General features: G+C 31.6%; 1 protein-coding gene across 2 annotated transcripts in view; it reads left to right on the top strand.

The window, feature by feature from the left end:
* LOC107445627 (uncharacterized) overlaps window positions 1-17,389 on the top strand; it is a 593,665-nt gene that overhangs the window by 311,771 nt on the left and 264,505 nt on the right. The gene's annotated exons all lie outside the window — the stretch shown is intronic.

The following is a 17,389-nucleotide window of genomic DNA, read 5'->3' as shown; positions in this document are numbered from 1 at the left end:
AAAGTTTTGGTGTTTTAATCCGTTATTCTTGAAAGCTGATGTTTCCGAGTTTGACAACATATCCGTTTCCTTCATAATTTAATTATTAATTACCTTTGTATACCTAAGTCAATGGTTATGAAATACCTGGCGCATATATTTGCTCACAAATTTCGTCATTTGAAAAATAGTGTAATTATTTGTTTAAAAATAAAAGTATTTTTATCGATGAATTGCTTTTTAAGTTTGGAATATAGTTTATTTATTTCATTTCTAGTTTAACTCATTAAGAGCGAGTTTTCTCGGAAAAACTGGTTAAAAATGATCGAGTTTTTTTTTTTTTTTTTAGCAGAAAATTCCTAGGTGTTGTGTAAGTAATTTTTTACAATTTCATTTGTTGGGGAGGGGTGACTGGGAAGAAGGGGGTTGATGTAAAAGTTGTAGAAAAAATTACTGTACAAACAAAGTTTAAACAATTTGATTACTGTTTTATTTTGAATTTCGAAATATTAAAATCAAATTAAATCGATATATCAATTAATAATTGATAAATTAAACTAATATATTAAACTAGTGTGCTGCGCCCCCTGCTCGCTAACGCTCGCCAACCCTCGAAAATTGCTACGCAATCTTATATGCTTTGCTTCGCAAACCAAGCTCGCTTCGCTCGCTACTAACTTAGGTACATTGCAAATGCACAAAATTCTAAGAATTCAAAACAATCATTCAAATCCATATAAAAAATTTTTTTTTTAAAAAAAATTACATCTTTTTAGTAAATACTAAGTCATTAAAATAAATTTGAATTCAAATAAATGACATGTAATTCGTTAAACCCATTAGAAATGCGCTATAGTATAATTCGTGATATAAATCAAAAATCGTCAAATAAATTCGTAATATATATAGATTAGATATTAGATAGCCAATCATCAAAATGCACCACGTGATTTACACAAGAAAAATTGTGCATTATGTTATCGTCTATGATAAATTAATTTAATTATAATCTAGCTATACATTTTTACTAGAACGAATCATAGACGGGTATTAGAAATATTACAAGATTGCCCGTGTGAGACACGGGTATGTTTGCCGGTAACTTTTGCCCGTGTAAGACATGGCAAATGCATTAAGGGGTTAATCCTATGTTCATTCATCAGAAAAATTCTAATTTTAATTAGATTTATAATTAAAATGCATTTTTTAAGACAGATCTTCTCAGTATTATTTTCCTCAATAATATCAAAAAGGGTTAGCTAGTCTCCTATGGACAGAAAGTTAGAAAAAATAAAATCAAACCAAAACCNAAATTCTAATTTTAATTAGATTTATAATTAAAATGCATTTTTTAAGACAGATCTTCTCAGTATTATTTTCCTCAACAATATCAAAAAGGGTTAGCTAGTCTCCTATGGATAGAAAGTTAGAAAAAATAAAATCAAACCAAAAAAAAAAAAAAAATTCAAATGGTGCTAGGGGGGATATGAAGATGTCTTATCATTTTCCGCATCTTTGCCCGTTCCCAGTTAGGCGAAGTAATTTAGTCGCCGAGCCACTCAGATTACCTGTTATCTGGGGGTAATTATGAATCACGGTTCTTCCTTGTGCCTCGCATTAAATAACTGGCTTCTCCTAATAAAAAGTTATCAATCACTACCCGCTGACTGTTTCAATTAGTGTAGCAAGAAGAAGATACCTGTTATTTTTCTAGGCGGGATTTAATCTCCTGCAGAAAAAGAAGAAGGAAAAAAAAGAGATAAAGCTTGGCATGTAACCGTCGTGCTAGGGGTGGTGTTTAAAAGGTGTTGAGACGCTGTCTGACAATTAAGATGACACATTTAGGGAAGGGTGGTGTCGAGAGTTATTCTGTCGCTGTGAGGCAGGAGACGCTAATGAGGTGAGAGTCAGCGTTTATTTTTCAGTAGCGTCTATGTCATTAAAACTCTTTTTTTCTTCTTCCTTTGTCTTTAAGACATTCTTAATGTCAAACAGCTCGTTGATTACTCAGAGCAATCCTTGCGGTATTGTATTCCAAACATGTCATATTATTTACTATGAGAAAAAAATCTTAAAAGCAAAATCGTATTAACAAGAAGAAAAAAACCTTATACGATCATATTATTTATCGTCCAACTCACATGAGGCCAGGGGCCGCAATTAAAAGCACCAGTCAAAATCAAGATTTTATATAGGACTCTTTGTTTGAAGGAACATTAAATATTACTGCCAGATTTTTATCAAGTTGTACAGAACAAAAGTATTGGATCACAAATTAAAGTAAGAAGTTGATATTTAAAAATATTTTATTGCATATTAAAAAATTCTGACGACAAAACTTACAAATGTAAATAATTTCGTCCAAAATGAGTGGTTTCAAAGGGCTAAATCGGAGAATTTCTTCGAAAAAATTTCTGATACACACATGCTAAATTATTTTCACAAAATATTAAAGAAAAAAANAAAAAAAAAAAACGAAATAAAAAGGAGCAACATACACGATTATTTTTGTATTTGAATAAATATCTTCTTGGATGCAAAACCTGAGAAATAAATTTTTTAGCACCGTTGGTATGTTAAATTTCACAGAAACGATGAAAGTAGAATTTTTTTAACGAAGGAAAAATATTTTAAACCCATATAGAGTTTTTACGAAAATTGTCTGCAAAAAATGACAAATAATAGTTCGCGGGCCACAAAGAAAGGATTCGCGGACCGGATGTGGGCTGCTAGTTGGTATCAACTGGTCAAGGACTTTATAAACTACTGTGTTGTCTCACGAAAACAAATTAAACACCTTCTTTATAACGTGTATCGAATAATAATCCCCAATCATTGGAAAAATTTTCAAAACTTCTGAGGGGTAAAAACGGGAGTTATATACTCATGTGTTTCAGACCATAGATCTTCATCTAATGCTGAAGTTGGACAGGAGACCGCACACCACACACTGTGAAAAATGGATACTCAAATTTCACGAAACTTTCTTCGCTTTTGATAAAACCGTTTCCTGGTACTCTCAATTCCTCGAACTCCGATACCTCGAAAACCTTGTTATGACAAAAAAAAATAATGTTTTCCCATTGGCATTATATATCCTCCTAAGGTTAAGTTGAATTCCTATGTCAAAAGAGTTTCTTCTCAAAACCTTGTTACGTCGAATTTTTTCGCGAAATAGAAATTAAATTTTTTCAAAAAAATCACAGTGTAAGATTACTGTAAACCAATTCCTTTCTATTTAATGCATCATTACTTTTGTCTCACTTTTAAAAATAAAACTATCATTGTTGTATTTAGAGTTATAGTCAACTATCAATACAAACATATTTATTAGTAGTTACTCTTATGTGTCATAACTCTTTTTTAGTGCAATATTTCAGAATATATTTTTCATTTTTTTTAGAACCTATTTAGTTCTGAACTTGTTATCTAGAAAGTCAGCTATCTTGAAATTTTTTTTAGCGTCCCTTCAACTGTAAGATATAGAGAGTATACTGTATATGTTTTTGGAAAATGTAGTTTTTCTTTGACAATTTCGTCAAAGTGACGAAAACTATCGTCACTTCTTTGAGGAACCGAATTTCGACAAAATTAAAATAATATTTCGTCATTCGATTTTTTTTTCCACAAAAAAAAAGTCGTAATGCCTATTTTAGCTCTTTTCTAATAGTTACTTTATAGCGGGCATAATATTGGTGAATCACTCTCCTTCAAACAACGAAAAATAGACTGATGGAACAGAGAAATAAATTACACCTATGCCGGAAGCGGGATTCGAATCTGGGATCTTCCTGGTACTAGACCAACTTCTTGACCACCGCACAGGGTGGTCGATTCTATTGTCACTTTATTTTCGATCGTCTAGTCTTTTAATTAGTTAATTTCCCACGATATAATACGATGAGGTTACGTAGTTGAGAATACAATTTAGTCATATATTTAAAAGTTCACGTTTCAGCTCAAATTACGCGATATCGTGACAATAGTATTCTCCAAATTAACGAAATACAGCTCAAGAGTTGCTGAAATGTCAAATTTGAGAGTTCAATTTCCGAGAATGCATGCACTCAGTCGAATCAAGCTCTTGAATAGTTCAATAGTATTAAAAATTTATCTCCAATATCACCTATGCCAAATTTAATTTAATGAATCCCTCCGAACACATTGAAATGCGCGACAGAACGCATGCATGCAAATCTAGCTCTTACTTAGTCTTGTTACCCCCTCTTTCAGACGCGGCATTCAGAACTGATCGTGTAAAAATGCATAGATTTGGCATGTTTAGCATTTTAATCTGAATAATTATTTTCAATTATGACTACTATTCAATGCAATCTAAATATCTATGCATCATAAATTGCATGAAGTGAAAACCTGCGTATTCACCTAGTACAGTGGTCGGCAAACTTTTTAGCCGAAGAGCCAAATATGAACATTACAACAATTTTTAAAACAAATTGGGAGCCAAATCTGCTTGTTTAGTAAACTTTTATTACACTAAATAAGTAGTACACTAAATAAAACTAAATTTCATACTTAATAAATATTTATTAATGCGAACAATGTGCTTGCATCNAAAATGCATAGATTTGGCATGTTTAGCATTTTAATCTGAATAATTATTTTCAATTATGACTACTATTCAATGTAATCTAAATATCTATGCATCATAAATTGCATGAAATGAAAACCTGCGTATTCACCTAGAAGAACAAGTTTATGCCTCTATTCAATCCCAAAACTGTCTTTCATATTGCTTTTTTTTCTTTTCTTTTTTAAACAGTTATTTTATGTATTCTAAGCAAAGTTATATAACCTACTGAAATTAGGTTTTTATTATTCAGATTACAATTAGGGTAATTAAAAAGGTTTATTCGTTTTCCATCTGGCTCCTTAATTATATGTTTTGTTAACAAGTCAAATACCCTCAATACTCTGTTACTATGTTTTGGTTTAACAATAAATGCATGTTTAGCTTCGCATAAATAGTGTATTAGTTTTTTCTAATAGTACATGTATTAAGCCTTCTGAAATAATAATTTACTGCATCAGAAAAAAAAATAGCTTTTAACTACGGAAGGGATGTCGACACCTGATCTAGTCTATAGCAGAAAGAAGAAGAAGCTTATCCTACAATTAATGGCCAGTCCTACAAGTGACCCCTTAAATCCAAAGCAAGTTTACCTGCTCGAATCACATTAAAAAGTTGTCATATACTGTGAAATACTGATTAAAAAGGTTAAAACTAATAACAGTATTTAGAATCAGAGAATGGAAATTTTGAACAAGGGTATAAGCTTTCTCTATTCGTCTCGCATCAAACCGTCAACCCCTACAACTGGACATTGTCACGCATACTTTCTAAGCCTAAATTCAGCTCCCAGTTGCTGCTCCTCGCTGCTTAATTCGAAAGGATGCATAGCCGAAAAGAGATGAAAGATAAGACTGAGGAGAGCTGGCATTAAATGGGCATACAAAAACTGTCACAGCATTTGCAAAAATGCATTAACCGATTTGTGTCAGCCATGAAGGTTAGACAAGCAACCGAACTAATTTTAAAGAACATTTGGCTGGAATGTAATTCAGCTTTTTCAAGAAGTGAAAGATGAGATTTTGACACTGCGTAAGACTTGAATGATGCGAGCCTACAAAAATTGACACGGAGTTTTTCGACCAAATTGAAGATTACGTAAGAAAATAGACAAACCCTCAACCTTCAAAACTATGCAATTACAGAAAATATACGATTTTTTGTATTTCTACAGGGAAAAAACATATTTTATTGTGATTTAAAATATATTTATTTGTGATTACTCTCGTATGTTCACAATCGTGTGTGCATAAATTATTCTCAATTTTTTATAGATTGAATTAGTACACTATATTGAACTAATCAATAATATTAATCAATAAGTTGTAAATCTTCCCCAACTGATTACTTGACCAGTAACTGAAAACTCTAAATAACTTATCAACCGAAACTTAACCTAAACTAACCTAAACTTTTGAGAAATACTCTTCAGCAGTTATATAGTCCAAAAGTTCCAATTCTTTTCTTATAATATCTAATATATATATGAAAGATTTTTTTTTTTCACGATACGCAATGAATAACATAGCTAATACTTCATCCAACGTTAGATAATTTACTACTTCCCACGCACCTTCCCCTTGTGTTGGTCCATTTGAGGAGGTCGAAAAAGTAAGAAATATGGTTTCGGTCAGTGGGACAACGACTAAAGGATATCCCTCCATTAGTCCTAGTGTATCACCCGATAAAGGGAGAAAGAAACGAGGGGAAAAAAGAGATAGGAGACAAATACCTCAGAATAAAAGCGAAAGTTATGGCTTCGCTAAAGAACGTGGTTAGCCTTGCCCACCCTCTCCACCAAATCGTCTGCAAATATTCTTCACCACCCTCCCACAAACTCTTTGAGAGAGAGGATAACTCCCAGAGAGAAAGAAGAGATGAAGAAAATCGACACAGCCATGGGGAAAAAAATAAAGGCTATCAGCCCAAAGAGGGAATCCTTTTTGATAAACGAGGCAATACCACACACTTAACTCCCTAGTCCGGCTATCATTCATTGCTGTGTCTACTCTTTGGAAGTGTGGGGAGGGATAAAGATGGGGAACAATTGGACATCCTCTCCGTCCTGTCATCGTCCAACAACAATCAGGAAAGAAGAGATAATGGACTGTCTTCAAACCCTCTGTATAAATAAAAATGTTGTATACCAAGTCTTGTGGATTTAAAGATGTTTATTGCATCTATTTCATGGCTTTTTTCCCACTGTAAATGGGAGGTTATTATAAATGAAAGATAGAATAAATACCTTCTCATTGAAGTGTAATTAAATTTTAATTCATAGTTCTCCATCTGTTTTCATCATTAATACTTTTCATCAGAGTTGAACCCTCGCTAGTAGCATCAACGATTAGTTAGTATTTGAATTCTATTTTCCACTGCAGATGAAAACACTGAGTGTTAGCATCACTACAGTGGTTGTCCCTGAGGTTGTAGTATAATCCATTTCACGATCTGTTTTCGTATAGTTAACATATTCTATCAGGTGAAACCATATTTAGATGAATACCTTTAAAATACATGTTGCTGTGAATGACAGAAATGGGTGAATGTCGACGTCCACCGATGAATGTTGACAATCACGTAGTCGCTTTGATATATGTCAGAAATATATACTAGGTCTAGTTAAGTGGTAAAACCTAATAATAATCTATCCTCAGTAGATACTACAATATCGAATAAATTTAATAACATCAACGAATAAATTCATACCCAATCGGATATGGCAAATATTTCGGACATTCACCAGGGACTATATGATTGTTGACATTCACCGGTGAAAGTCAACATTCTCTTGATTTAGGTCATTCAAGGTAGCAGATGCATACCATCTTTTTGTATATTTTAAAACTGCCTAATTACCTGTACACCTAAAAAACAACCTCCCTAATCAGCTCTAAAGTAGATTGCCATCAACCTCAAAACTACCTTAAATATGAATGAAACAACTTCATACTCCTTGGGAGATTGCTTTTGCAAGGTTGTTTTCCAAGTTAACTTTAAATGGAACTGAATTCAAAATTAACACCTTAAAACAATCTCAAATAAACCTCAAAAACACCTTACATTTTTTGTAAGGGCAGTTCAAATCAAAATATTGACGAACGGAAACAAATCCAATAACTATAAGACGTTAGTAAAACAAATAATACTATTTAGAAAAGGGAACTGGACAGTGAATAAATAATAGGAAAACTCATTTGCGATTTTGGGAGGAATTTTTTGTGCGGTTACGGATAATACGATAATACAACAAATTTTAAATATTCAGCAAATTTTAAAAACCAAGAGTAATTTATGCAACTAAAATCCAGCAGTTGAGATGGCTTGGTCATATTTATAGATATGGCATCGTTAACCCTGACAAAAATAAAAAAGAATAATTAATTATTCACAGGCCTGAGCGTATCCACAGGCCTGAAAATAGAGGGTAAATAGATGGAGAGTATAAGCGGCTAGTAGATAGAGATGTAATAAACTGCTTGAGACGGTCAGAGCCGGCAGCTGGCTGTAGTGCTTGAATAAAAAGAATAATTCCATCGTATATTTATATGCCACCTACTGAGTCTCAGAGATGTGATCGTTAATTTGAAAAATTTATTTAAAAAAGAGCAGAAAATGATACAGACAAACCAAGTATTTATTCTCACCAGTTGCTAGCAGTGCCATCTGTTGTCGAATTTTGAAGAAATTATAAAATAATGTTTTTTTTTCTACGTGGCAAACCTTTCCAACTTATGAATTTTCAAGAATTTCTGTTAATTCTATAACCGATTACACCACATTCTCGTTGAAAATGGTTATAGTTTTGAAAACATTCATATATAGCTTTTTGATTTGCAGCGCCATCTGTTGGGAAACAATATAACTTATTTTGAGACATGGTGAGAAAAAACTTTTGCTTCGTTTAAAATATTCTATTTTTTAAAATATTTTATTTTTGCTTTAAAAATATTCTATTTTTAATCCCTAGTGCTAAGACATTCAAGAGCTTTATAAAAATATCTTTATGATTAGTTTTTACATTTTTTTCTTCTTTTAACTCAAGAGAAAACTAATTATTGTAAAATAGCTAAGGATTTAACAACGTGGTAACTATACAAACTTAGATTTCGAAAATTAAAAATTCTCGAATCTTCTTTAGCGATCCTGAATTCTTTAGTGGAAATTTTAAGACTTAACTTTGTACGATGAAGCTATAATTCAAATGACATTAGTCAAGCAACATATTAGTCACATGATCTTGTTTAAATCATGTAATGAGTCACAATTTTCGAATTCTACTAGCCAAACAATCTAATAACACCGAAAAATTGACCTGAAAACTTATATTCAGTTAGTATGCTCATAAATATTTTCAACATTCTAAATCATTTTTAAGTCATTTTAGTGGAGCCGGGATATCGTGGTTGGGAGGTCACTGGACTCCCGTTCTTACGAACGGGAGTTCGAATCCAGCAAGGCGAAGACTCCCCGTGTAGTAAATGAAGACTGATGCAAGTTAAATTTGTCCCAAAATCCTCCATGTTCCCACAACAAATTATACCTTTGGGGGGTACTGGATTGGAGATCGATCGTTCTCTGGTTTAGGTCAAAATTGTGATCTGTGGATGAATGAATGGGTGTGATGTATGAGTATGGCAAAAGTCGAAGTCTTGGCCCTAGATGGCGCCACTGGAAAACAAGAACAATCGCACCCCCAGTGCCTTCATTTCCTACGACAACAACAAGTCATTTTAGCATGATGATTTGATAAAAAACAAATAATAAGAGTCACTATATTACCATTTATCAATTTTCTTTTTTCTGTTTCTGTTCTGTTAATATTTTTTTCTGTTCTTCAGAAGTAAAAGTAATTTAAGTATTATGTGAGAAAACTGCAGTTTAAAAGATTTCAGTTATTCACTTAGTTCGTTGAAAAACATTACTTTTTTTCTCTCTGTCAAGTTCCTAAAGTTTTTAACAATTTCGGTAAAAATCATTTTCGATTTATATTCCGAAGCATACTTTTCCTCTATCTTTACCATTAGTTCTTCCATCCTTTAAAAATATATCTTCTCATCATTTGGTGCCGTCAGAGGGAATAAAAAAGAACATTTTTTTTCCCCGATAAGGGAAAAGTTAATCGGAAACCGTATTTTTCTTCTCCTTGCCATTTCCCTATTTCGATTCTGGTCATTCATAGATTCTGTGGTGGGGGAAAAGATTTTTTGGAAAGAGATGAAGGGAAAATAGGAAAGGGAATATATATGTCCACTAATGAAGTGTTTGACAGGCACGTTTTTCATGCAGTTGTCGAGATTTTTCTTTGGAATTTTTCCATACTATTTTCTTTTTAAAGGAAAAGAAATCGATTTAGATGTTTTGAATCAAAGAAAAGAATTTTATTTGAAAAACCTTTCTTTGCACCCTCTTCAGATTTATTTATCAGAAATCTCAATACTATCCAAAAGATTCAATTTTTGAACTTATCAGAAACATCAACAAAAATTCAAGTCTAAGAAGATAAAGTGAGAAGTAAATTCAATAAATGCTGATGTTTTGGTTATTGCAGCGAACTAAACCTCCCTCTTAAGTTGTTTACACTTGTAAAAGAATACAGTTTTTTAGAACTTTAGTTTCCCTTTAGCTTTTAGCATCTAAAGTCTGATAATTAAGTCGTATGTGGCGGAAAAAAATTTGGACCACCCTGAATAACTTTTGATCTAATGATCGGATCTTCATGTTCTAGGACTCAATCTTAATGGTTCCAGAGGATGACGTCAAATATGCCAATTATTTAAGGCAGACGATATTTTAAGTAACGCAATTAGACACAAAATCATATTTTCTCTGAATAAACGTAACATTGTTTCGGCTGATTCGGATTTTTGAGTCCTGAAATCTAGGGGCTAGCTGCAGTGAGGGAAGTATAGTCCCAAATAATTTGGTCAGGAGATCACCTCAAAGTTTAATGTTAATTTTCCATTGTGTATTTCGCCATAACTCGAGACTAAAGCGAATTTTAAAAAATTTTGTATACAATTATACAATCCGTTTTTCCAAAAATAATTTCATACAAGAAATGATTTTTAGAAAAAAATTATTATTTTTCATTATTTTATTATTTTTCACATTTTCTTTCATTATTTCTGAAGAACATAGTAGAAAAAAGTTTGAACTCTAAGGTATATAATTTTTGTACATCATTATAAAAAAACGTATTTTTTCATGGCAAAATACAAAATTTGTGCAAAATAGGTTGAATAGTACCCGAGAAACTGAGTTTTCAAAAAAAAAATCAGTTTTTTAAAACTTAGATTTCTGAAAAAATATTCGGCTGATTTCTCTTACATTTTGTACTCTAGTATGCAAAATAGCATTCTTTAAAATAATGTATGAAGATTGCATGTCTTATTACTCTAAACTTTTTTTACTGTAAAAAAAATAAAATAATAAAAAATTAAATAAAATGGAAAAATAATAAAATAAATTCCAAAAAATAATAAAAAAAATTTAAAAAAATAATAAAAAAAATTTAAAAAAATAATAAAAAATTAAAATAAAATTATAGAAATATTTACTAAAAGTTTTTTCGTTTGTCTTATTTCGTAACTTAAAATATCAATTTTCGTCAGTAGTAATTTATTAGCATATTCTAGCATGCTAATTAATATTAGCACAGTCATCTCTTCGAACCATAAAGATTGAATCCTAAAACGGGAAGATTCGATTATTACATGAGAAGCTATTAAGGGTTATCCGTGTTTGATTTTGCGCAATGTACATATGCTTACTCTTTTAAAAGGGCTTTACAGCATTAGTTTCATAGTTTAATTGAAACTTAAAACATCTTCATTGTAATATTTTTGTACTTTAAAGATAAGACGTGAATTACACATTTTCTCTTGTTTAAAGTTTTAAGAAGATACTATTTTCTACTGCTAATGTTTATATTAACCTTAATACGTCAACAAAAATTGGATATACGTTTATAAAAATTGGACACGTACTACTCTTTTTTATGAGATTTAAATTTTTAGGCTAGAATTTTTAAGAACTTTTGTTTACTTATAAAACGTCAACATTTTGATGTTTTATAAAAGTAGAACGTGTTCTGCAATTTTTTTATGATGTTTACAATTTTTAAGAGTATATAGTTTTTAAGTGCTAAAGTTTAACATGAGAATAGCCGGAATTTGGTCTTACCTAAAACCGACATCTGGGGTTAGTGTGAAGCAGTTAATAAACAGTTTTTCTCACAATTAGCAGTTTGAATACCATCGAATATATGGTTATTAGTCTGTTTTGCTTAAATACGGTAAAAAAACAACGAAATGAACTGTTATTTGACTATTTTTCTGAGAAATTTCTAACAGCGCAATTTTTTTACAATTCTTTATTTTCATATATCTTTGAAATAATAAAATTTTTAATCGACATTAATATATAAACCATATAATTAAATTGAAGTACGTACTTTTTTAAGAGATTATAGCAAAATGCACACATGCTTTATATTTGAAAAAGTTTCAAAAATTTATACAAAAAATAGGAAAGAATATCATAAATTAAAATAACTTTTAAATAACCTATTTAAAAGTTATTTTAATTCATGATGTAAGGTTATATTTTTTTTAAAAAAGAAACTTACTATTTTAAGTTTTTAAACATACGTAAAGTAAATATTGTTACATTTTACCAACAGTGATCCCTAAAATAACAGTTGGAATTAAAACTTTTTTTTCGTGAATAATACATACAGCTTTGATTAAAAGATTTTTTCCGTCTTTTTTCAATTTTCTGGTTCTAAACTCCGATGCAGAGTGCAGAGAAAAACTTTGGAGAGTTTTTAATTAAAATGGGGAAATTGAAAAAGTGAATTCAGTTGTTCGTGAAAAACTAACTAGACTTTTCTAATTTTCTTTTTATCTTCGCCTTTTAAAAAATACTATGTTCAAACAAAGATTTCAATCCAACTCTATTGTCATTCAACTCCATAAAATTCGAACTCAAAAAGATTATAATTGTGATAAAAATTTCCTTTTCTTATTTTTTTTTCCTATACCGAGTAAAAAAAAAAAATCATTTTTCGCGTATGTTTTCCACTTTTTCCTTATAAAATAATATTAAAAGTGAAATAAAATTTGGGAATGTAATTAATGACTAAAAAAAACTGAAATGAAACGTGAAAACTATTTTTTTGAAAAAAAAATGTAATTGATGAATTTTATCGTGTATTTTTATTTGAAATCTGTAATAAATTTAGTAATGACAATAAAAAAAAACTTTATAACTTTTAAAAAAGGATGCAAATAAATTAATTTAGATTGTGTGCATTATAGAATTTATGGTTTTTATGAAAAATTAGACTTAAAGTGATTTTTTTTTTCTATTTCCGTTGGGATGCAAGTTGTTTGATTATTTGGTGTTCTTTTCATGCCACACATTAAATCGAATACTTTTTCCCCAACTGTCTCACTACTTTTTCAGCTTTTTGGGGGCATTATTGATGTCAATTATTTTTCGTCATTCGTAGCTTAAATTTGCATTTTTGTTTCTCAATATTTTAAACAAAAAGCTGAGTAAAGCAAGTAGACGCTTTTAACTCCGTGTAATAAGTTAAAAGAAATAGCTCTTGCCGGTGACATTAATTGAATCAATCTCACTGGCAAAAATCAAGATTTTTTTATATTTTTTAGCTTTAGCTCTGAGGGTTACTTAATTAAAAGTTTATGAGCATGTGTGATTCATTTTTTTAAGCTTATTTTGTAACAGCTGTTAAAAAGCTTTTATCAGAAATTAAAATAGCTCCATAATTAGAAAATTTTATAATTTATTCCACCACGCAATCTGTGTGGTGCAGAGATTTGATGCCTTGCTGTCTTGCAAATGACCCCGGGGGTTTTAGAGCTGAGAAAGTTCACACGTGATAGGGCAGCGATGAGCGAAGACCGATTGATTACTATTACCATTTACCCTCCGATCTAAATTATGGTTGTGTAATGGATTAACTTCGTATTAAAATTTTCACAAAATTACAACGCTTTCGCTATGGCTCAGGGGATCGAGCGTTCGCCTTCCAATAAGGTGAACCGGGATTCGATCCCGGCAATGGCTGCTCGATACGAATTCCGCATCCGGCTTGTGCCGACCACACTGTTGACGTGAAATATCCTCAGTGGTAGCCGGATCGTGGGTTAGAGTCCCCTTGCCGTCAGGCTAACCGTGGGAGGTTCTCGTATTCTTCCTCTCCGTGTAACGCAAATGCGGGTTCAGTTGCATCACAAAGTTCTCCACGAAAGCAAAATTGATCCCAATGCTTGATCCAGGAGCTCCCTTGTCTTCTGGATGGGGTTCAAAATTACAAAGCTACGGAATTGAACATTAGTAGTCGTGAAGCCATAAAATTGGGTCAGCTGTTCAACGATAGTTATAAAATATAAAATTATAAAAATTACAAGGCTAAGGCCGGGATAGCCTGGTTGGTAGGGCACTGGGCCCATGTCCAAGAGTTCGTGGGTTCGATCCCAGCCGGCAGAAGACTCTCCGTGAAGTAAATGGTGACTGATGCACGTTAAATCTGTCGAATCGCAAAGTTCCATGTTCCCATAACAAATCAATACCTCTGGGGGTACTGATCCAGAAGTTTCCTTGTCTTCTGGATTGATTCAAAATTACAAGGCTACTGAGTTGAACATTTGTAGTCGTAAATCCAAAATTGGGTCGGCTGTTCAATGACGGCTATAAAAAATTATAAAAATAAGAATAAAAAATTACAAGGCTGAGCCCTGGTGGCTCAGTAGGTAGAATGTTCTTTTTCCAATGAGGTGAATCGGGTTATAATCCCAGCAATGACTGGTAGATACGAATTCTGCACCTGGCTCGCACCGATCACAGTACTGGTATAAAATATTCTCAGCGGTAGACGGAGCATGGGTTTAAGTCCCCTTACCACCAAGCTAACAGTGGGATGTTTTCGGGGTTTTCCGAATCGTGTGACGTAAATGCGGGTTTGTTCCCTCAATAAGTCCTCCACGAAGGCAAATTTCTCCCAATACTTGATCCACGAGTTCCCTTGTCTTCTGCATTGGGTTCAAAACTACAAGGCTACTGAATTGAACATTAGTAAACGAAAACCCGAAATTTGGTTGACTGTTTAACGATGGATATCAAATAAAATAAACAATTACAAGGTTGAGCCGTGGTGGCTTAGGGGATAGAGCGCTTCACTCCCAATAAGGTCACCTGGGTTCGAATTCCAGTGATGACTGCTCAAAACGAATTCCGCATCCGCTTCTTGTTCGTTCTGAAAACGTCAGGTTACAGTGATAAAAGTCGACATATACTTAAAAAACTTTGCAAATTAAATCATGTTTCAACACTGCGACCCAAGCTTCAGTCTAATGACTTAAACGTTAATATTGCCACTTCAAAAATAGAGCAGTCATTTTGCAATGTTCTTCAAAAACCCACTCCCTTAAAATCAATCATTTTAGGTTAAGAATTAAGTCCCTTTCCAAACTAGACTATTTTTATCCAATCCTGAAATAAAAGGGAAAGATCCAGTGGTCCAACCACACATGAAACCCAACTGGTAAAAAGTTATCAGGAGCACCTTCACTTTTTTCTTACGGCTGGTACAATAAGTGGACCAGAATGACTTCAGCACGCTAAGCGCCCGTAAGCAAGAGGTTACTTGGGAGTTCGCCGATAATTGAAAAAAATGGACAAAAAACATAAAAAGAAAGGATCGTCCTTCAAACAGGTGAAGATGGTGAAAATAACTAAATTAAAGCCATATTGAAAAAGAGGGATAAAAAAAAAACTAATTGTACTTTCAAGTTTCACTGAAAAAAGTGATTAATTATTAAACGAAATTTTCATAATCTAATATTTAACGTATTTTGATGACTGTTTACTTACTTAAATAAAATTATAATATGAATCCTAGGTCAATTTAGCATTTAAATAACAACAATCTTCATTTGTAACTGGTAACAATTCGTTTTAAAGTGGTGCATATTTACTTGAAAATAATCATAACATCAATTTGAATTATCATCTATATGAGTGTAATCATAACATCAATTTAAAAAAAAAACTGTTGCGTATGTTTTGAAAAATACTCTAAATATGATTTCGAACTTTAACATTTTTTCTTCAGTGTCTGGCCGTTTGAAACAATGACGTTGACAGCAACTTAAACCTTAACGAAAAGCACATTTATTTTATTATATAGTAGTAAAAAAAAATTAAAAAAGGAATAGAAACAAACATTTAGCTCCACTTAATTTTTTGCAATTAATCAACTATTTGTTGAAAATTTACTGGCCACATTTTATGGCAAAATAGACAAACAAATTCTATTGCAAAAGAATTGCTGTAAAATAATAATTCTTAACAAATAATCATAAATAATTATGAGTTTGAGAAGTTTGACAACACCATGCATTTTACTTATCATAATTTTTTTAATTAATTAAAAAAAAATATTTTAAGAGTGAGATAAGTTAAAGTAGATAAGTTAAGTGTGAGATAAGAGTGAGATAAGTTAAGTAAATAACTAATTATGAATTTTTTATGGGTAGTCTATGAATATCCCTGTTCCTAAACATGAAGACAAAATAACCTAAACATTTTAGTGAATAAATACGAAGAAAAAAATAATAAACCAGATGAATATGGAATGAAACAAGAAATCGTAAAAGAACAATATATCCAGAAAATTTCTTATCTCAGCGTTCCTGATTGTTAGCAACAAAAAAAAGAGAAGGGGAAACCGAGGAAAAGAAACTGAAATTTAAGAAGGATAAAAATCACTGCAATCGTAAAAAAGCGAAAGTAGAATAAATGAAAAAGCATTGAATGCATTTTTTTTCGCTTCTTTGAAAACAATTGTCATCCACCATGTTGAATGACGTCATATACTTTCTAACCAATTGCCATCTGTTCTTTTCCCATGCGCAGAAAACGATGGTTAAAAACAAAGAATTTGAAATGAAAGGAAAAGAAGATGGGGAAAAAAAGAATATTAAATAGTCCCTACTGCAGTTGAGAACAAAGAATCCCAAAGGCTTTTTTGAATTTTCTTTCCTTTTCCCTTTCAAACGAGGTCCTATAAAAATCTGCAGTTTTTATCCCCTTTTTTGTCACTTTCTTCGTTTCCTGTCTTCAGCGAAGGTAGAAATTTACTATTCAAAAATTGGCAATGAATAAAATGGCACCTTAACGTAGAAGAATAAGAAATATGAAAATGCAAGAGATTTCGCCTGAATTTTCAATGAGCGAATCTTTCATGCATAAGTTGATGCAGAAAAGAATATGTTACCGAGTGATAATGTATGATCTTTCTTTCGTTTGTCAGCAAATGAAAGTAAAAGTAGTTTTTTTTTTCAGACGATGTGAGAGAAAAAAGCAAATAATACGTTAAGAAGAAATATAGAATTGCTGAGAAAGAGATTTTAGGGATTTATTGTTTCAAAATTAATATATATATATATAAAGATAGTTATACTTTCAAATCGATTTTGCCTTATACTCTTAAAAAAATTATTTTAGTCATGAATTAGAATAATGCATCGAAAGATGTCTGAAAAAACAGAATTCCTAAATTTTCCTCTTAAATATTCGATTTTTTATTTTATTGCATTTTCTCTAAGTACGCCAGAAAAAATATCGCAAATTTTTATCTAAAATTAGATTTTTTTTTATTACATTTTCTGAAAGCAATCATGTCTGAAAAAAAAGTTTACAAATTCTCATCTAAAATTCAATTTCTCATTTATTACATTTTTTGAGAGTACATCTGAAAAACAAAACAAATATTCTTCTGGATTGGTT

Source organism: Parasteatoda tepidariorum, chromosome 2 (genome assembly GCF_043381705.1).
Source record: "Parasteatoda tepidariorum isolate YZ-2023 chromosome 2, CAS_Ptep_4.0, whole genome shotgun sequence".
NCBI lineage: Eukaryota > Metazoa > Arthropoda > Arachnida > Araneae > Theridiidae > Parasteatoda > Parasteatoda tepidariorum.
This window is presented reverse-complemented; position numbering and strand designations above follow the sequence as displayed.